Source organism: Erinaceus europaeus, chromosome 9, assembly GCF_950295315.1.
Source record: "Erinaceus europaeus chromosome 9, mEriEur2.1, whole genome shotgun sequence".
NCBI lineage: Eukaryota > Metazoa > Chordata > Mammalia > Eulipotyphla > Erinaceidae > Erinaceus > Erinaceus europaeus.
In genome coordinates, this window is record NC_080170.1 from 111,045,512 (window position 1) to 111,068,665 (window position 23,154).

Consider the following 23,154-nt stretch of genomic DNA (forward strand, 5'->3'; position numbering starts at 1 on the left):
GAAAAGAAAAGAAAAGAGAGTGATAACAACAAATAGGGGAGAAGTTGAGGAGGAGGTAAGGGAACACTTCTACACTGTAGGTGGGAATGTAAATTGGTCCAACCCCTGTGGAGAACAGTCTGGAGCATCTCAGAAGGCTAGAAATAAATCTACCCTATGCCCCAGCAATTCCTCTCCTGGGAATATATCCTAAGGAATCAAACACTCATACCAAGAAGATATGTGGATATCTATTTTCATAGGCGCATTTTTTTTTTTGGCTCCAGGGTTATTACTGGGGCTTGGTGCCTGCACTATGTTTTTTGTTTGTTTTTTAATTAATTTATTTATAAAATGGAAACACTGACAAGACCATAGGGTAAGAAGCTTATAATTCCCACTACCAGAGCTCCGTATCCCAACCCCTCGCCTGATAGCTTTCCTATTCTTTAACCCCCTGGGAGTATGGACCCAGGATCATTATGGGTGTAGAAGATGAATCCACTGCTCCTGGAGACCATTTTTCCCATTTTGTTGCCTTTGTTGTTACTGTCGCCATTGCTGTTGGTGGGGGTGGTGGATAGGACAGAGAGAAATCAAGAGAGGAGGGGAAGACAGAGAGGGGGAGAGAAAGATAGACACCTGCAGACCTGCCTCACTGCCTATAAAGAGATTGCCATGCAGGTGGGGAGCACACAGTTTATTTAAAGAAGTAGAAGTTGAATGCCTTTGTGGGGGCAGGGGAGTAAGCACTAGATTGTGCTGGATTTCTGCCTACCCCTGACTGTCTCATGCTGGGCTCTTCAGCAAGAGAGGGGTGTGGTGAAGCATGAGGCCTGGGGGCAGATTGGGCTTTTGGAGAGGTCAGTTCATTTCTCTGTTGCTCATTTCCGCTTCTGTGAAATGGAGCTAGGAACATACTCTATCAAGTTAGCAACAGGATTAAAGGAATAATAATATATATTTTTTTAATTCAGAGCTATCAGTATGTAGTAAATATTCAATAAATGTTTGCTATTATGGTTTACTCACTAGTTCTTATATAAGAGTTAAAGAAAATAAAAGATTGTAAGAACTATTAAAATGTGGAGTTATGATACCTTTTATCATGTATTGAAAAAATTAGCTTTCCGATGTGAGAGCAGTCTGGAGAACTTTCAGAAGGATAGACATGGACCTACCCTATGACCCAGCAATTCCTCTCCTGGGGATACATCCTAAGGAACCCAATACACCCATCCAAAAATATTTGTGTCTACCTATGTTCATAGCAGCACAATTTGTAATAGCCAAAACCTGGAAGCAACCCAGGTGTACCAACAACAGATGAGTGGCTGAGCAAGTTGTAGTCTATATACACAATGGAATACTACTCAGCTACGAAAAATGGTGGTTTCACCGTTTTCAGCCCATCTTGAATAGAGCTTGAAGAAGTCATGCTAAGTGAAATAAGTCAGAAATAGAAAGATGAATATGGGATGATCTCACTCTCAGGCACAAGTTGACAAACAAGATCAGAAGAGAAAACACTAAGCAGAACTTGGACTGGAATTGGCGTATTGCACCAAAGTCAAAGACTGGTGGTGGGGGGAAGGGTTCAGTCCTGGAACATGATGGCAGAGGACCTAGTGGGGGTTGTATTATTGTGTGGAAACTGAGAAATGTTATGCATGAACAAACAATTATATATACTGTTGACTGTAAAACACTAATCCCCCAGTAAAGAAATTTTTTTAAAAAAAAGGAGAGAGAAAGAAAGAACTGATAATTTCAATTGTTGTTGGGCAGGGATAGAAAGTATAATGGTTATGCAAAGAGACTCCTGTGCCTGAGGCTCTAAAGTCCCAGGCTCAATCCCCCACACCACCATAAGCCAAAAAACAAAAAAAAATTCAGTTGTTCTTGACATCAAAGAATGCCTTTCAAAGCCCTATTCACTGTCTTGTGGTATTTCTCGTCTTGTCTTCTATTGCTTACCACACAAAAATAAACAAGACATTTTAGTGTTCCTCAAATATGTCCTTTCTCTTAAGATTTCACATCCATGCATTTATTCTTTCCTCCAACTGTTCTCCCCAAGTTCTAAATGCCCAACTTAGTGTCACATTTGCCTTACATTTAACCTTCTCTGTGGACCCTAAAGGAGAACTCCCTTCCTCACTCTGTGGAGCTGATCTTTAAGCAGTTTATATTGTTAGAAACAGCCTGGGAGTATGGATCGAACTGCCAACACCCATATCTAGCAGACCTACCTTCTGTACCCCAAAAAACTATTTTGATCCATATTCCCAATGGGGAAGAAGTGAAAGGAAGAAGAGGAAAAGAGGGCTCTGAACAGGGAGTCAGGCAGTAGCACAGCAGGTTAAGCGCATGTAGGGTGAAGCACAAGGACCTGTGTAAGGATCCTGGTTCAAACCCTGGCTCCCCACCTGCAGGGGAGTCGCTTCACAGGTGGTGAAGCAGGTCTGCAGGTATCTATCTTCTTCTCCCCCTCTCTGTCTCCCCCCCCCCCGTTCTCCATTTCTCTCTGTCCTATCTAACAACAACGACATCAATAACAACAACAATAATAACTACGAATGACATAGTGGGGGTTGTATTGTTAAATGGGAATCTGGGGAATGTTATGCATGTACAAACTATTGTATTTACTGTTGAATGTAAAACATTAATTCCCCAATAAAGAAATAAATTATTAAAAAATAAAAAAACAATAATAACTACAACAACAATAAAAAGGGGGGCAACAAAAGGAAAAAATAAATATTAAAAAAAATTAAAAAGAGGACTCTGAACTCCAGCTGCATCAGGACCTAGAGAGAGATGAGGAAAAAGGAAGGGACATTTGGATGTAATAATAGGGTCATGAGTGGCTTGGAGGGGAAGAGAGGATTGGACCTGGAAGTAAAGGGGGTAATTACGTGCAAATGCAGACAGATAGTTGTAGAGATGACAGTTAACCTTAGGAGAACTGCAACCTTAGGAGAACTGCTATGACTTGTAATGGAGGAATATTTATTTTCCCTTTTTGTTGCCCTTGTTTTTTTTTTTTTATTGTTGTTGTAGTTATTGTTGTTGTTACTGATGTCGTCATTGTTATATAGGACAGAGAGAAATGGAGAGAGAAGGGGAAGACACAGAGAGGGAGAGATATATAGACACCTGCGTATCTGCTTCACCGCCTGTGAAACGACTCCCTAACAGGTAGGGAGCCAGGGGCTCAAACCCGGATCCTTTTGCCAGTCCTTGTGCTTTGTGCCATGTTCACTTAACCTGCTGTGCTACCACCTGACTCCCACAGAACCTGTTTTCATACCCTCATCAAGAAGAAAGAGATTTCTGAGTACAGCTGAGGAAACCATGCACTGTTTCTCTTATCTGAGAGAAAGGAAAAAGAACCTACACCCAGAAGTTGCAATAGATGTAGGTGTGGCTTAGAAAGGAAGTGATGGCAGGGCTGTAGAAGTGAATAAAAATTGGATAATTAATATATATATAGACAACTATGATGGTTACTGCTGGAAGGGGGTAGGTGACAGAAATTTGGTAGTGGGAATGGTGGGGAATTATACCCCTATTATCTTATAATCTTATAAATAACTAGTAGCTCACTAGTTTATAAATAAATATAAAATAAAATAATAAAAAGAAGTTGGGTGGTTGGACTGACCTTTGGAGTAGTCTGCAGAAATCCTTTAAAATTTAATTTCATGGCAATCAAAAAAGATGATACTGTGTCCTTTGGGACAAAATGGATGGAACTGGAAGTGACTGTGCTTAGCAAAATAAGAGTTAGAAGACAACTACCATATGTGTTGTGTCTTGCTGTGTGTTTGCAATATCCATGGACTCTCTTATTCTCAAGTTAATCTTTCTTATAACACCTTGTTTTTATCTTCCAAGTAAACTTCTTCCAAAAGTTGTGTATTTGCTTCTCTAATGAGGTGCATCTTTGCAAGACTGTCAAGAATGAGAATAATGTGACCGCTTTCAGTATGTGAATAAAAGCTATTACAAAAAAAAAAAAAAGATGACTGCCAGATGGTTTCATTCATAAGTGGAATCTACAGAACTGATATACAGGAACTTAAAAGAAAAGACAGAAGCCATAGTTTCTTTTCTTTAAAAGCAATTTTTAAAATATTTATTTTTTATTTATTCCCTTTTGTTACCCTTGTTTTATTGTTGTAGTTATAATTGATGTCATTGTTGTTGGATAGGACAGAGAGAAATAGAGAGAGGAAGGGAAAACAGAGAGGAGGAGAGAAAGATAGACACCTGCAGGCCTGCTTCACTGCTTGTGAAGTGACTCCCCTGTAGGTGGGGAGCTGGGGGCTGAGGGCTCAAACCAAGATCCTTCCGCAGATCCATGTGCTTTGCGCCACCTGCGCTTAACCCGCTGCACTACCGCCTGACTCCCGAAGCCATAGTTTCTAAGCCATAGTTCTATGGTTGTTATTTTCAGAAGGTGGGAGAGTGGGAACACGCAACGTTGATGGTGGGTATAGTGAGGAAAAATAGCCGGTAATTTTTTTTTAACCAGCTTTGGCTTATGGTGGTGCAGGAGATTGAATCTGGGGCTTCAGTGCCTCAGACAAGAGAGTCTCTTTGCAAAACCAACATGCTATCTACCCCCCCACACCCTACCCTGTAATCTTAAAATATTGCAATCCACTTTTAATCACAAAAGTTTATGTCTGCCCTCTAGGTGGTTCTGGGTTGGGCCCCTGATATCTGTAATTAACACACTCCCCAAGCAATGTTGATCAGCAGGCTTTGCAGACAATGTAACTGGATTATACCTAAAACAGTAGCTTTTTCTGAGAAATTCCTCACAGCATGAAAAACCACCAACCCTATGCCAGATCATGGGAGTGCTCCATGCCCTACACAACCTTCTCTTATGATGTCAGGAGTAAAGGACATTTTGCCAAGCGATTCTTGGCTTTACATAGCTGACATGGCTACAACCTCTAACACATTCTTATTGACTATTGCCAGCAGTAGCTAATTGAACACAAACAACTGAGCAATAGGTTTTGGAAAAAGTCACACTTCTCTATCAGTATTTCCTAAAGTTTAAATCTTTCCTAGGAAATTTCCCAGTTCCCCTCTCTCTTCCTCTCTCTCTCTCTCTCTCTCTCTCTCTCTGTCTCTCTCCCTTCCTCTCTCTCTAACAAAAAATAAGATAAGAAGGGTACAACTCCACACATTTCCCACCACCAGAACTCCGTATCCCATCCCCTACCCTGATAGCTTTCCTAGTCTTTATCCCTCTGGAGTATGGGCTCAGGATCATTATGGGGTGCAGAAGGTGCAAGGTCTAGTTTCTGTGATTGCTCCCCCGATGAACATGGGCGTTGGCAGGTCAATTCATATTCCCAGCCTGTCTCTCTTTTTCTCTAGGGGGGTGGGGTTCTGGGAAGGCAGGGCTCCAAGACACATCGGTCGGGTCATCTGCCCAGGGAAGTCCAGTTGACATCATGCTAGCATCTGGAACCTGGTGACTGAAAAAGAGTTAACATATAAAGCTAAACAAATAGTTGACTAATCATGAACCTAAAGGCTGCAATAGTGCAATGAAGATTTGGGGGTCTCCATTTTCTAAGTAGTTAGTAGGTCTCTTTTAGTTATATTCCAAAGGGCCCATGACTATATTAGTGTGTGTGTGTTTTTTTTTTCTTTCTAAGCCTAACATCTGATATGCAGGTGAACCCAAGTTATTGTCTGGGGAGATGATGTCATAGCTGGAAAAATGGACCAGAAAGCTGGATCAGGGAAGAGAGTAGCTCCAATATGAGAAAGGTATATAAATGTTGTTGACTGTAAACCCCATTGATTTGATCTGATCTGGACCCATACTCAGCTTAGGAGCCTATGTGACCTCTGCATCCCTGTAGATCTGAGCTCACATTCTGTGGTCATCAGTAGGAATATTCCAAGATGCCCCAATTTCAGAGCCTATCTTCCTCAGGTGGAAGATAGAATATGTTATCCAGCCTTCCTTCGAAGAATGGAACATTCTCTACCATTGTTGATCCACGTTGAAGACAAGGTCCTATGGGGGCCCACAGAGGGGTCTATTGTGTTGTTACTGATAGAGATGACTGGTAACAATGGAAAGAGGTGTTTATTCGAGGTCTAGAATCTTATCTGTTTGGGAATCTCAGGACTTCCTGACTGGGGCCCCAACTGATGGCCTGATAGTGACTAAAGAGTCATCGTTAAAGTATTCCAGTCTCTTGCCCTTATTTAGCTTTTGTAGTCCTTACTTTGATAAGATTAGCTTTGGAGTGAGTGAGGGAAGTGTAATAGGAAGTAGGAGAGGAGGGTAACTAAGTCTCAGTAGTCACTATTTCATTAGGAACTTTATGGTGTCTTTTAGGTCTTTCTACTTGCTTGCTGCATATACTGACTCACTGCAGACTATTGTGCACTTTTGCTTTCAGGTATATATTTTGCCCTAATTTATGGATACATGTGAACATGTGCTCTATCTCATGGGACATGGTCTATATCTATGGTTTGGGACTTTGTTAGGAAGTGAAATAGAATTAGAGAATTCTATGAAAGTAAAGGTCTCACCTGAGTAATGAGGGTGAAGGGTTGACATTTCACGCCTGATGTCTCTGGACACAGTCTGAAGTGAAGCTCGTTGAGGTGGTACTCATTGTGTTGATTAGGCTGCGATCAGCAGATGCAATATCATTTGGTGTGGATTGAGAGAAGCATGCAGGTAAGTGAGCCCCACCCTAGAGGTTCCGGGACTGGGGGAAATATAGGCTCTAAAGAAGAAGCGGGAAGTTTCTGCTGTCTCTCTCTCTCTCTCTTAGTGTTTTCTTATTTATTATTTGATAGGACAGATATAGAAACTGAGAGGGGGAGATAGGTAGATAGATAGATGATAGATAGATAGATAGATAGATAGGTGGGGGTAGATAGCGTAGTGGTTATGCAAACAGACTCTCATGCCTGAGGCTTCGTCAAGTTCCAGGTTCAATCCCCACACCACCATAAGCCAGAGCTGAGTAGTGCTCTGGTTAAAAAAAAAAAGAAAAGAATAAAAAAATATCATAGATAGAGACTTGCAACACTGCTTTGCTACTTGCAAAGTGACCCCCTACAAGTGGGGACAGTGAGACTTAAACCTGAATCCTTGTACATGGTAACTTGTACACTCAACTATGTGCACCACAGCACAGCCTTCCAGTCACTCAGTTTTGTTTGTTTGTTGCTTTGTTGCGTTTTTAAGGCACAATGCAAAACTTTGGTGGTTTCATATAGCAAACCTAAGCATGAATCTGCGTTTCCCTGTCAGAAGCTGGTGAGGGAATTGGTGATTTGAGTTAACCAGTAACGAGCTCTGCTAAGATGTCAGTATGTGGCAGTCTGGCAGGCATCTGGGAAATGCTGACAAGATCCAGAGCAAAAAATAGCCCCCAAATGATGCAGCATTATCAATTACTGTCTCCCTTGGTGATATCATAAAGCACTCAACTGTCCAGTTCAATTAGCAGGCAATAGCTCTATAATAAGCCAGCTCCTCATTCATCTCAGAGCACCATGAAGCTGTAACCTGGAAGCCTCCAGAGTGACTCCATCCAAATGGCAGTGGCCTTAGGCGAGGTCCACAGTGGCAGATTTATGAATGTTTGTGAGTGTTCAGGGCCTTGAGAGTACAAACACTTTATATGATATTTATTGGGTTCTATCAAATTTGCTTGGACTTTCCCATGAAGATTGTAATTCCAGGAAGCTGGTGATACCATTCATCACATCTCTTTGGACAGCTCCTCTATGAGGCTTTTCTCAGACTTAACCGGAAGGGTGGATCATAGGACACTCGTTTCCTTGCCCAAATAAGTGAAAAGGTCATAAGTGGACATTCAGAGCGAACTGGCAACAGGGAATCTCTTTCAGAGAATCTAGGACTCACCTAATGATTGAGTTGCAAAAGAAACAGTACCTAATGACTGACTTGATGACAAACTACCCACTTTAAAATGTTATCCGTTTAGAGGACTTCCAAGGCACATTTCTATACATTCTTTAATTGATCACAATTTAACAGATAAATTAACTGAGGCTAGAAACTCAAATGGTCTGCCAAAGATCACCTAGCTAATATATGGCAGAATCTGGGCCACCACTCATTTCTGTGTTGTAAATGCTACTAAGGGACCTCAGGGAAGCAAGCTCAGAGAATACAGAAAGAGCCAAAGACTTAAGAAAAAATGGAAGCTTCTGTGGGCCAGCATCCCATCATAGGGCCCATGAGGGGGATAAGGACATGCTCATTATTTGCTGGCTTTTCATGGAAATCAGAGATCATTAGACTGGGTTTCAGATGGTGTCTTCAAAACACATAAAGTAGTAAATGGTGATTGTAGAGAATGACCAGAGGCTTGTTGATGATCAGAATGGTGTTCCTGCTGGGAAGAAGGAAATCACTTATCTGAGATAACTTTGCATGCAGCCGGATCTCTGATAAAGTATTTCTTGCACCTCATCTTTTTGGTGGTGTTGTTTGGGGATGGGGGAGGGATGCATAAAGGATGAGGCAAAGCTCATGAGCTACAAGAAACTGTAATTCTTTCTGAGGTGAACTAGAGCATGTCAAGATTAGGATCTGGAGACTAGACCTGAGTGATGATGCATTTCACTGCCAATATTACACATTTTACAAACTCAACACTTATGGCAACCCAAGATAAGGCAAGCCTAGTGGTCCACATCACAAACACTGGCAATTCTTGTCATGATATCAAACTTTGTTCGACATCACTGTTTTTTTTTTAATGCTTATTTACTTTCCTTTTTGTTGCCCTTGTTGTTTCTTATTGTTTTTTTACTGATGTTGTAAGAGATCTCAAAAAGAGATTAATAGATACTGAAAACAACAACAGAGACCTATGGGATTCCTTCAGAAGAAATAATATATGCATTATGGGCTTACCAGAGGAAGAAAGAGAGGGAGGAGAAGAAAGCATTCTTCAGGACATAATAGCCAAGAACTTCTCTAGTATAGACAACATAAAAGACATAAAGGTTCAAGAAGCCCAGAGGGTCCCAAATAGAATTAACTCAGACTTAAAGACACCAAGACACATCATATTTAGAATGGAAAGGAATAAGGATAAAGAAAGGACCCTGAAGGCTGCAAAAGAAAACAGAGTCACCTACAAAGGAAGACCCGTAAGATCAGTAGCCCCCGGCTCCCCACCTGCAGAGGAGGCACTTCACAGGTGGTAAAGAAGGTCTGCAGATGTCTATCTTTCTCTCCCCCTCTCTATCTTCCCTACTCTCTCCATTTCTCTCTGTCCCATTCAGCAACAACAACATCAATAACAACAAAAATAATAACTACAACAATAAAAAAACAAGGGCAAAAGGTCAAAAAAAATTATTTATTTATTTATTTATTCCTTTTTGTTGCCCTTGTTGTTTTTATTGTTGTAGTTATTACTGTTGTTGTTATTGATGTCATCATTGTTGGATAGGACAGAGAGAAATGGAGAGAGGAGGGGAAGACAGAGAGGGGGAGAGAAAGATAAACACCTGCAGATCTGCTTCACTGCTTGTGAAGTAACACCCCCTGCAGGTGGGGAGCCAGGGGCTCAAACCATGATCCTTACTCTGGTCCTTGTGCTTTGTGCTATGGCTATGTGTGCTTAACCCACTGCACTACTGCCTGACTCTCTCAAAAAAAAAATTTTTCTGTCAGACCACTGCTTACCATAATCTCTGGCTTATGGTAGTGCAGGGGATTGAACCTGGGACTTTGAAGTCTCAGGCACAAGAGTCTCTTTGCATAACCATTATGCTATTTACCCTCCACACTAAAATTTTTAATTTTTTAAATTATCTTTATTTGTTGTATAGAGACAGTCAGAAATTGAGACACCTGCAGTACTGCTTCACCATTTGCAAAGCTTTCCCCCTGCAGGTAGGGACCAGGGGCTAGAACCTGGGTCCTTGCACACTGTAACATGTGTGCTCAAGCAGGTGTGCCATCATTGGGTCCCTTGTAATCTTATAATTTTTTTGAACCATTATTAAACCACCAGCAAAAAAAAAAAGTAGAAATATATATATTATAAAATTCTCAAAACTAGAGAACAGAAGTCTATGCTTGGCTTCAAAACTTCAGTGAACAGGCTGACTTTTGTTAAGTACCAGTGCAGCTGGTGACTTTAAGTTGAAGGAAATACTCCATCTACCATTCCAAATATCCTAGGGCATTTAATAATTATATTTTAAAAATAGCTTCCTTTCAAGATACAACTGTTCATTTAAAATGTACCTACTCACCTAAGAACTCTGAAGGAGTTGTGTGAGATTAATGTAACTTTCATGCCAGCTCTGAAGTATTATTACTAGATTATACTATCATTATTATTATTATTATTATTATTACTATTATTATTATTACTAGATTATAAATACATTTCCTAAGACCATTGCTGCTCCATACTCCCAAAGGGGCAGACAATAGGGGAAGTAAGCCAGAGGGCACTACACCCTCCCATTCCACTGGGTTTCGAGATTTGTCACTAGGAATCTCGTTTTTATACCATCGAAAGGGAAGCGAATTTGGAAAACCCCAGAGGAAGCCAAGCACTGTTTTACTTATCTAAGAGAGAAAATAAAAGGAAAACAACCAGAACTAGTAATAGGTGGAGGTGTGATTTTGAAAGGAAGTGAAGGCAGAGCCATTGAAAAAATGGAGAGGGATGAAATATATAGCTATAGACAGAAGGAGATAGAGATATAGATGTATAGTTATAGAATCAGTCTGTATCAGTGACCTTGGGAAAACTACTGCAGTTTTCAATGGAGGGAATGGGACACAGAACTCTGACGGTGGGAGCTGTATGGAATTATGCCCCTATTATCGTACGACTTTATAAATCGATATTAAATCACTAATAAAAAAGAAACTTAAGGGGGTCGGGCGGTGGCTCAGTGGGTTAAGAGCACGTGGCGCAAAGCGCAAGGACTGGCGTAAGGATCCAGGTTCGAGCCCCCGGCTCCCCACCTGCAGGGGAGTCGCTTCACAGGCTGTGAAGCAGGTCTGCAGGTGTCTATCTTTCTCTCCCCCCTCTGTCTTCCCCTCCTCTCTCCATTTCTCTCTGCCTATCCAACAATGAACAACATCAACAATGGTAATAATAATAACCACAACGAGGCTACGGCAACAAGGACAACAAAAGGGGGAAAAAATGGCCTCCAGGAGTGGTGGATTCATGGTGCAGGCACCGAGCCCAGCAATAACCCTGGAGGAAATAAATAAATACATAAATAAAACTTAAAAAGAAGACTATAGCTACCAAGGATAGTGACTTTTTGCATGGATCTGAGCAAAGTAAATTCAAATCCTTTTGGAAATGATTCACCAGCCTAGATGCCCTTGGAATAGTCATGATTCATGAGAGAAGGTCAACATACCGACATTAACAATGATTGAAAAAAGTTGATTTCAACCACCACGGATGACTTTCGGTGACTCAAGACTTGAGTGGAGGTACCAGTTTAGAGGATAGTGGGAAAAGCAAGAGCACTCGAAGTAGAAGTGGAACCTGAATATGTGAGTGAATTACTGACATCTCATGGATAGATGAGGAGCTCCTGCTTATAGACGAGCAAAGTGGTTACTTGAGATGGAATCTACTCCTGGTAGAGATGCCATGGACATTGCGCAGATGCCAATTAATAACCTAGTATTGAACATTACACAAATAGGGGCCGGGTGGTGCAGCACCTGGTTGAGCGAACATGCTACAATGCGCAAGGACCCAGGTTTTGATCCCCTGGTCCCCACTTGCAGGGGGGAAAGCTTTACAAGTGGTGAAGCAGGGCTGTGGGTGTCTCTCTGTCTCTCTCCCGCTCTCCCTTTCTGTCACCTCCTTCCCTCTCAATTTCTACTTGTCTCTAGCCAATAAATAAATTAAAATAATTAATTTAAAAAAAAACATTACAAAAATAAATACATGTTGTTGATAAAGAAAATATGAGTTTTGTGGTCTGGGACGTGGTGCAGTGGCTAAGGCACTGGACTCTCAAGCATGAGGTTCCGAGTTCGATCCCCGGCACATATACCAGAGTGATGGCTGGTTCTTTCTCTCCTCCTATCTTTCTCATAAATAAATAAATAAATTCAAAAAAAAAAAAAAAGGAAAAGAAAGAAGAAAAGAAAAGAAGAGAGGAGAAAAAAAAGAAAATATGAGAGGGTCGGGCGGTGGCGCAGTGGGTTAAGCACATGTGGCGCAAAGCGCAGGGACCGGCGTAAGGATCCTGGTTCGAGCCCCTGGCTCCCCACCTGCAGGGGAGTCGCTTCACAGGCGGTGAAGCAGGTCTGCAGGTGTCTATCCTTCTCTCCCCTTCTCTGTCTTCCCCTCCTCTCTCCATTTCTCTCTGTCCTATCCAACAACGAATTGTGTCAACAAGGGCAATAATAATAACCACAACGAAGCTACAACAAGGGCAACAAAAGGGGGAAAAATGGCCTCCAGGAGCGGTGGATTCATGGTGCAGGCACCAAGCCCAGCAATAACCCTGGAGGAGGAAAAAATACATATATATGAGTTTTGAGAAAACTGACCCTGATTTTCAAAGACTTTCTACTGTGGGTTAAGGTCCTATCAGATGGCACCACAGGACATAGAGAAATTTGCAGAAAGAGTCCATTTATGTGGAAGATTTGATTGGCTTATATTAGGAATTGTCGGTCATCTCAATTTTTAGCAACCACCCTGGTCATCCAGCAGTTATCAATATCGAGATAAGATTCGCCACCAGTATAAAGATTACGATTCACTGAAAACTCATTTTTCAGCAATAAAGTATTTTTAATTAAGTATATAAATTTTTTTTCATTTGTTTTTTAGACATAACACTATTATTGTTAATGAGATAACATTGGTCTAAAACACTGGATGTAGACATAATGCTATTGCACACGTAATACAATAGAGTCAAATGGAGCTGGGGAAACAGCATGATGATTAGGCAAAAGACTTCAGTGCCTGAGGCTCTGAGGTTGCAGATTCAGTCCTCAGCACCTCCATAAACCAAAGTTGAATAGTACTCTGGTATATCTGTCTCTTTATCTAGATGAGTAAAAGTAAATGAATAAAATATTTTAAATGTATCATATAATGTAGTGTAACTATCCTGTCCATATATTTTAAGAAAAAAAAAAAAACCAAAGAAAAATTCATGGGGCTAACTTCCTTTCTTTTTTTTCTTTATTATCTTTATTGATTGGATAGGGACAGCCAGAAATTGAGAGGCAGAGGGAGATAGAAAGGAAGCAAGACAGAGAGACACCTGCAGCCCTGCTTCACCACTTATGAAGCTTTTCCCTGCAGATGGGGACTAGGGGCTTGAACCTGGGTCCTTGTGCACTATAGCATGGACACTCAGCCAGGTGTGCCACTACTTGTCCCCCTGGGGCTAACTTTCTTGTGATATTCACTTTTTTGAGCCGGTTTACAACTAAATCTGTGATATTTCCAAGGCATCACTACACTGATGCATGAACTGAACTGTGAATAATTAAGCCCCCGCAAAGACCTTGTGCTATTTGAGTCATTGACTATATTTGGATAGGCGATAACTAAAGCCTAAGGAGTTTCAATAGCTTACCAAAGGCCACCTGTCTTGTAATTGACAGAAATGGAGATTGAACTGAGAAATCTGTGACTTTAAAGCCACTTTTTCCCACTGTGCTTATCAGTTTTACTTTGAAAGCAAAATGATGTGAGGATGAGTGCCTCACCTCATTATCTCTGCCACTAGAACTAATTGACTCTGTCTTTATTTCCCTGAAATATACCCTTCCTCTTGCTTTGCCTGTATGAACTGAACCACTTTTGGACTATGTATGCACTTAATTAACCTGATGTGCCACTGCCAGGCCCCCAACGAACCACTTTTGTAAGGTCTGATTTAGCCTAAGCTTCCTCGAAAAGCCTTGAATCCAAAATAATCTCTTCCTTCTCTAACTTATTTTTATAATGATTTATTTGTTTGTGTACGAGAGATGAACATAATGAATGCTGAGGGGAAAAGACATGAAATTTATAGCATTAAAGAACAGTTGAGGGGGGCTGGGCAGTAGCACACTGGGTTAAACACACATAGTGCAAACCAAAGATCTCAGTTCCAGTCCCAGGCTCCCCACTAGCAGTGTGTGTGAGGGGGTCACTTCACGAGTGGTGAAGCAGATCTACAGGTGTCTATCTTTCTCTCTCCCCAAGAGACACCTACAGCTCTGCTTCACCACCTGTGAAGCTTTATCTCTGCAGGTGGGGAGCAGGGGCTTAAACCCATGTCATTGTACCCTGTAACATGTGCACTCACCCAGGTGTGCTACCACCTGGCCCCGTCATTCCCTTGCAAAGCTCAAGGACCGGCTTAAGGATCCTGGTTTGAGCCCCCAGCTCCCCACCTGCAGGGGAGTCGCTTCACAGGTGGTGAAGCAGGTCTGCAGGTGTCTATCTTTCTCTCCCCCTCTCTGTCTTCCCCTCCTCTCTCCATTTCTCTCTGTCCTAACAATGATGACATCAACAACAACAACAGTAATAACTACAACAACAATAAAAAACAAGGGCAACAAAGAACCAAGGGGGGTCGGGCTGTAGAAAAAAAAAAAGGCAACAAAAGGGAAAATAAATAAATAAGTAAATATTTTTTAAAAACTTAAAAAATATGATCCTTTAAAAATATATATTAACTCTTGTGGGCCAGGCAGTAGTGCAGCGGGTTAAGCACACATGGCACGAAACACAAGGACTGGAGTAAGGATCCCCGTTTGAGCCCCCGGTTCCCTACCTGCAGGGGAGGGGTCACTTTACGAGTGGTGAAGCAGGTCTGCAGGTGTCTTTCTCTCCCCCTCTCTCGATTTCTTTCTGTCCTATCCAACAACAATGACAGCAATAATAATAACAACAATAAGCAACAAGGACAATAAAAGGGGAAAAAAAAAAGCCACCAGGAGCACTGGACTCATAGCACAGGCACCAAGCCCAAGTGATAACGCTGAAGGCATATATGTTCCTTACCTAATTCAAAGGCACATATACGCCCCTATATTCATAAGAGTTGCAAGGGAGTGGAAGCAACTCAAAATACTATTGAGGAGCAGCACAATTTGTAATAGCCAAAACATGGAAGCAACCCAGGTGTCCAACAGATGAGTGGCTGAGCCAATTGTGATCTGTATACACAATGGAATAATCCTCAGCTATTAAAAATGGTGACTTCGCCATTTTCAGCCCATCTTGGATGGAGCTTGAAGAAGTCATGTTAAGTGAAATAAGTCCGAAACAGAAAGATGAATATGGGATGCTCTCACTCATAAGCAGAAGTTAAAAAACAAAATCAGGAGGAAAATCACCAAGCAGAACTTGGACTGGAGTTGGTGTATTGCGCCAAAGTAAACGACTCTGGGGTGGTGGGGTGGGGGTGGGTCAGGTTCTGAAACATGATGGCAGAGGAGGACCTAGTGGGGGTTGAATTGTTATGTGAAAAACTGGGAAATGTTATGCATGTACAAACTATTGTATTTACTGTCAACTGTAAACCATAAATCCCCCACTAAATAAGTTTTTAAAAAATGAAAACCTATGGAGGGATGACTGAACAAAAAACTTAATGAGATATTCAATGGAATACTACTCTGTAATTTAAAAAGATGACAGTGTGTCCTTTGGGAACAAGTTGATGAAACTGGAGGTGATGATGCTTTATGATTGACTAGTGAAGTAAAGATTTGAACGACTACTAAATAGTCTCAGACATGTGTAATATAGAGAGAACTGAAACATGCCAACTTGCCAAAAGTGAAAGAAAGAAAGGGGCTGGGGAAGAGGGAGGGGAAAAAAATAACCAAAATGTCGCTAAGACCATGAGAATTTTGGTGTCTATCATGACACGCAGGGGTGGTGCAGTGTGGAACTGGGCCAATGTCATCTTACAAGCCTGTATACCATTATCAAATCACTAACCAAAGCTAATGCTAATCCCCTCCTTTTTTCTCTTTATTAGGGAATTAGTGTTTTAAAGTAACAGTAAATACAACAGTTTATACATGCATAACATTTCTCAGTTTTCCACACAACAATATAATCCCCAGGACCTGAACCCTTCCCCCCACCACCAGTCTTTGACTTTGGTGCAGTACACCAACTCCAGTCCAAGTTCTGCCTAGTGTTTTCTCTTCTGATCTGTTTGTCAACTTGTGCCTGAGAGTGAGGTCATCCCATATTCATCTTTCTGTTTCTGACTTATTTCACTTAGCATGACTTCTTCAAGCTCTATTCAAGATGGGCTGAAAATGGTGAAACCACCATTTTTCACAGCTGAGTAGTATTCCATTGTGTATATAGACTACAACTTGCTCAGCCACTCAACTGTTGTTGGTACACCTGGGTTGCTTCCAGGTTTTGGCTATTACAGATTGTGCTGCTATGAACATAGGTAGACACAAATCTTTTTGGATGGGTGTGTTGGGTTCCTTAGGATATATCCCCAAGAGAGGAATTGCTGGGTCAGTCATAGGGTAGGTCCATGTCTACCCTTCTGAGAGTTCTCCAGACTGCTCTCACATCGGAAAGCTAATTTTTTCAATACATGATAAAAGGTATCATAACTCCACATTTTAATAGTTCTTACAATCTTTTATTTTCTTTAACTCTTATATAAGAACTAGTGAGTAAACCATAATAGCAAACATTTATTGAATATTTACCACATACTTATAGCTCTGAATTTAAAAAATATATATTATTATTCCTTTAATCCTGTTGCTAACTTGATAGAGTATGTTCCTAGCTCCATTTCACAGAAACGGAAATGAGCAACAGAGAAATGAACTAACCTCTCCAAAAGCCCAATCTGCCCCCAGGCCTCATGCTTCACCACACCCCTCTCTTGCTGAAGAGCCCAGCATGAGACAGTCAGGGGTAGGCAGAAATCCAGCACAATCTAGTGCTTACTCCCCTGCCCCCACAAAGGCATTCAACTTCTACTTCTTTAAATAAACTGTGTGCCGCCAAGCAAAACACCTCTGTGAGTCAACAGGCAGCCAGAGCCCAAGTCTTGACCTCTTTGGAGGGGTTTAAAGTAAGCTCCAATATCCCAGTGTCCCTTGCAGTGAGGAAACATTGTTTTGAATGTATACAATCTCTTGAATTACACTGTGCTCTTAATTGCTGTTGTAGATCTTACTTTCAAGCAGTAGAATGTGGAATATAACCCTGTTGTTAAGACACGATGTCTATACATGTAGTATTTGGGTGCACTTGGGAATATCTATAATTAGGCTCACAAACAGTTTTACTTGAGTGTTGGGAGCTATGAGTCCTTTGTTGCTTCCTGCCTTGGACTTTTCCACATATTATGTATCATATTGGCTGAAGACAAAGCTTTTTGAGAAGAGAAAGTGAGAAACTTTTTAAAATTTACACAGGTTGAAGTTGATATGTGAACACATACCTTCAAGACTGAAAACTACTTCTGCCAATGTTTGCCACCCAACTTCTTGTCTGCTTGGGGAGTGTGAGTAATAGGCAAATAAGTGAGAAACTGTAGTGTGTTTAAAGTGCTTAATTCTTACTATGTCCATCAAATAATAAGCAATAAATAAAAAAATAAATGTGTATTTATAATAATGGTGATTCTTTCTCATTGCTACACAGCATAAGAAATAAAAAAAGAAAAAAAAGTGGGGGGGTAGATAAATAACATAATGGTTATGCCTAGAGACTCTCATGCCTGAAGCTGCAAAGTCCCAGGTTCAGTCTCCCACACTGCCATAAGCCAGAGCTGATCAGAGGTCTAGTTAAAAAAGAAGGGAGGTGTGGGGGGATTATTGTGTCCTTTGGGACAAAATGAATGAGTCAGGGGAGATAGCATAGTGATTCTGCAAGGAGACTTCCATACCTGAAGCTCCAAAGTTCAGTCCTTACTCTACCATAAGCCAGAGCTAAACACTGTTCTATCAATTATAAATAAATAAGTAAAATAATTAATTAAAACAAAACAATGAGTGGAACTAGAGACAGAGGCCAGACAGTGACATACCTGGTTAAGCGCACGTAGTGCTATGTGCAAGGAGAAATAAGAGATGAATGACAACTGCTGGATGGTTTCACTCAGATGTGGAATCTAAAAAACTGAAACACATGAACTTGCAAAAAATAACTAAAATATAGCAACAACAACAACAAAAAAAGAACAAATAAACTGTAGTAAAGACTTTGTGAGGGGCGGAGGAGATAGATAATGGTTATACAAACAGACTCTCATGCCTGAGGCTCCAAAGTCCCAGGTTCAATCCCCCACACCTCCATAAGCCAGAGCTGAGCAGGGCTCTGGTGTTCTCTCTTTCTCCTCTCCCCATCTATCTCTCTGAAAAATAAAATTAAAAAAAAATATATATATATATATATATAATAAAATCCTTAAAAAAATAAAAGACTTTGTGAGAACTCCAATGGTTATTGTTGGGAAAGCAGGGGCAGAGAATTTAGGTGATAAGTACAATGCTGAACTATACCCTGTAATCTTTTTTAAATTATCATCTTATTAGTGATTTAATATTGATTTACAAATTATGAGATAAGAGATATAATTCTGCACTATCCCCACCATCAGAATTCTGTATCCCGATTCCCTCCACTGGAAATTGTAGTATTCTCAAGGTCACATAAGTGGGTTCACTATTATTTCTATAACTATATAGATACATCTAAAAAATTATTATTATTATTTTTCCTCCAGGGTTTGTAGTACGCACTTAACCCAGTGTGCCACCACCCGCCCCACCAATTAATTTTATTACCTTTATTTATTGGATAGAAACAGACAGAAATTGAGAGGGAAGGGGAAGGTAGAGAGGAAGAGAGAGAGAGATCTGCAACCCTGCTTCACCACTTACAAAGCTTTCCTACTGCAGGTGGAACTAGGGGCTTGAACCCAACCCGGGTCCTTGCACACTGTAAGGTGCACTTGTCGTCAAGGTTCAGGGCACCAGTATGCCGGGCTAGCTTCACAGTGGGAGACAGATGACCAGGGACACATGGCTGAGCGGAGAAGCAGTGTTTCTTTATTCACGAGCCAACAGTTCAAAAAACTAATCTAATCTATTCACAACCCAAATCTGTGCTGCCTTTCTCTCCTCCAGCTGAAGAGTCCAGAACCCAGGAAGTATGTAGGATAGGGGGCGGGGAGAAGGAAGAAGCACGAAAAGGCAAGGACTCAACCAAAATCTCCCGGAGGCAGGGGGAGTGAGACCAAACCAATGTAACAGAATGACCATGTAAATAGACCACAACGTCAAGCAGTGTAACAGAAGGGATCCCAGACGCAGAACTAGAAGCACACCAACATGCACTCAACCGGGTTTGCCACTGCCCTGCCCAGCCCCACTATCTCTATATCTATATTCCTACTTCTGTCTATGGTCCTGCCTTCTCTTCCTTTCTAAGTCACACCTACACCTATTACTACTTACATCCTTCCTTTTTTTCCTCTTCTCTCTCTGGGTCCTGATGGAACTGGAGCTCAGAGCCCTCTGGTCATCTTCCCCTAACATTTCTCCCCCTCTGGAAGTATAGACCAAAATTCTTTATGAGGTGCAGAAGGTGGAATGTAATTGCTTCTCTGCTGTATTTGGGCATTGGCAAGTTGATCCATACCCCCAGCCTGTTTCTTTCGTTCCCTAGTGGGGTAAGGCTCTGGAAAAGTGAGGTTCCAGGACACATTAGTGAGGTTGTCTGCCCAAGTAAGTCACACCCTATAATCTTGAAATTTTGTAAGCCATTATTAATCACAAACAAAGGGGACCGAGCAATGGTACACCTGGCTCAGAGCAGTAATACTATGCACAAATGAAAATAAGTAAAATTAAAACCCCCTAAATAAAGACCCCAGTGAGATGCAAAAGGAAAGAGAAGAAATGCTATGATAAAACTAAGAATAAAATGGTACAAAATGGGCAGAGGGTAGATAACATAATGGTTACGCAAAGAGACTCTAATGCCTGAGGCTCCGAAGTCCCAGATTCAATCCCCTGCACCAACATAAGCCAGAGATGAACAGTGCTCTGGTAAAAAAAAGAGAATGGTACAGAAGCATAGAGGAGAAAGACCTGATAATTCAGATAGTTCAAAGAAGTTGAGAAAGAAGATCAGAAAGGGAAACTAAAAACAGGAAACTGTCTGAACATACAAAGTTCTCATAACTGTGCCCACAGACAGCTCAAGAAAGAAGAGCCCCATGAAGGGAGAGGGTTACCCTTAGAAGAGTGCCCAGGGTGGCATCCAGAGTCCTGCCAACAGCTGGAAGGCAGAGCCAGGGATAAGGAAGTTAGCATCATGGCTATGCAAACAGACTTTTGTGCCTGAGGTTCTGAAGTCCCAAATTCAATCCCCAGCACCACCATAAGCCAGAGCTGAACAGTGCTCTGGTAAAATAAATAACAATGAATATATGTGGAAGGTACAGTCATAAAGCCAAAAGTCAGTCTGTGCATCAGAAGGGATACCAGACAGAAGAGAAATGATGCCAGGAGGATATCACGAAAAACTAGGAAGGCTGGATTTTCAAGGAGAGAAGGGCATATGCTTCACTTCTTATCTTCTCTCTACTACAAAAAAATTAAAATAAAAACTGCATCAGATAGATAGTTATAGAGTCAGCCCATATCGACAACCTTGGGACAACTACCGCAGTTTCCAGTGAGAGGGACAGGGACACAGAATGCTGGTGGTGGGATTTATGTATGGATTTATATCCTTACTATCTACTAATTTTGTAAATTAATATTAAATCACTAATAAAAATAAATTTTAAAAAACTATATCAGAGGTAACTCTGGAATAGAATATATGCTTTGAATGCACCAGGGTCTGTGTTTGATCCTAGTACTTGCATCTTGAAAACAAACAACAACAACAAAAAGCTAAGGGTTGGGTGGTGGTGCACCTGGTAAATCGCACATGTTCCGGGGCGCAAAGACAAGTCCCCAATCGTCACTTGTAAGAGGGAAGTTTCACAAGCAGTGAAATAGTGGTACAGGTGGCTCTCACCCTCTCAGTCTTCGGGTTTCCTCTTAATTTCTCTCTGTCTTTATCATAAATAAATAAATATTAAAAGTTAATTTTAAGCAAAAAAGAGGTTAAAAAAAATCAAGCAAGGCATTCCAGGCAAGGAATAAATACCACGGTGTCTGGGCACAAGGAGAATTTTTCCTACCTCATCTGAATTCTTCTGAAATTAGGTGGGAAATTGCATCCAACATGTTAAGCAGGAGAGAATAACAAAGGTTATTCACTTTTGCATGGAGAAATCACATTATAGATTCCAAAGGATAACAGTGTAGACCTGGCATGTTTATCTGATGCTAGGGACATGGAGCTAAGAGGAGGAATAGGCCTCATCTTCACTAGGGAAAGATAGAGACAGGCTAGGAGTATAAATCAATTTGCTGACAACACCCATGTCTAGTGGAGAAGCAGTTATAGACATCAGACCTTCCACCTTTTGCTCCTCATAAAGAATTTATGGCCCATACTCCCAGAGGGGTAAATATTAAGAGGAGATGATCAGACGGTTCTGAACTCCAATTCCACCAGGACCCAAAGAACGAAGCAAAAAAAAAAAGGGGTGGGGGGCATTCAGAAGTAAGGGTGTGGCTTATAAAGGAAGAGAACACAGGACCATAGGGAAAAATAGGCAAATATATATATATATGAATATATATATATGAATATAGATAGTTATAGAAATAATAATTAAACCGTATCTGTGACCCTGGGAGAACTACTGCAGTTTCCAATGGAGGAAATGGGGACACAGAATTCTGGTGGTGGGAATAGTGTGGAATTATACCTCTGTTAGCTTATAATTTTGTAAATCAATATTAAATTACTAATAAAAAAGTATAGTATAAAAACTCTGTATGCACATATAGGAGGGAAGATAAGAATAAAGGTAGAAACAATAGAATTTGGCAAATAAATAGTTGATGAGGAGGAATGAGAGAGAGAGAACTGTTTTGATTCTGTCCCAGAACTTTTCCAGCTAAGAATTATGTCAACAACAGGCCTTAGAGGAGAGATGATGTGTGCAGACTCGGCAGTGCTACGCTGAGTCTGCCTAACACTCTGCTGAAACAAGCCATGAAGTAGAGCTTTGGGCTGGGAGTGCTACTGTCTGAACATACAAAGTTCTCATAACTGTGCCCACAGACAGCTCAAGAAAGAAGAGCCCCATGAAGGGAGAGGGTTACCCTTAGAAGAGTGCCCAGGGTGGCATCCAGAGTCCTGCCAACAGCTGGAAGGCAGAGCCAGGGATAAGGAAGTTAGCATCATGGCTATGCAAACAGACTTTTGTGCCTGAGGTTCTGAAGTCCCAAATTCAATCCCCAGCACCACCATAAGCCAGAGCTGAACAGTGCTCTGGTAAAATAAATAACAATGAATATATGTGGAAGGTACAGTCATAAAGCCAAAAGTCAGTCTGTGCATCAGAAGGGATACCAGACAGAAGAGAAATGATGCCAGGAGGATATCACGAAAAACTAGGAAGGCTGGATTTTCAAGGAGAGAAGGGCACCAGGCGGTGGCACACCTGGTTTAGAGCGCATGTTACTAAGTGCAAAGACCCAGGTCTGAGCCCCTGCTCCCTCCCTGCTGGGACTCCACATCATAAGTGGTGAAGTGGGATGCAAGTGTCCATCTTTCTCTCCCCTCTCTCTGTCTCCCAGTCCTCTTTCAATTTCTCTCTGTCCTAACTAATAAAAATTAGAAAGAAAGAAAAAAAAAAAAAGGAAAAAATGGCCACTGGAGTGCTGGATTCGTGATGCAGGCACCAAGCCCCAGAGATAACCCTGGTGGCAATGAGGGGGAAATACATGAAGGAGGAGAAGGAGAAGGAGAAGGAGAAGGGAAGGAGGAGGAGGAGGAGGAGGAGGAGGAGGAGGAGGAAGGGGAAGGGGAGGGGGAGGGGGAGGGGAGGAGGAAGAGGAGGGGGAGGGAAGGGGAGGGGGAGGAGGAGGGGAGGGGGAGAGGAGGGGAGGGAGGGGGAGGAGGAGGAGGAAGAGGAGGAGGAGGAGGAGGAGGAGGAGGAGGAGGTGAAGCGTCAGTACTACAAAGACAGCTGAGTACT

General features: G+C 41.5%; 1 long non-coding RNA gene across 1 annotated transcript in view; it reads left to right on the plus strand.

The window, feature by feature from the left end:
* Positions 1-23,154, plus strand: part of LOC132540483 (uncharacterized) — a 149,416-nt gene that overhangs the window by 40,483 nt on the left and 85,779 nt on the right. The gene's annotated exons all lie outside the window — the stretch shown is intronic.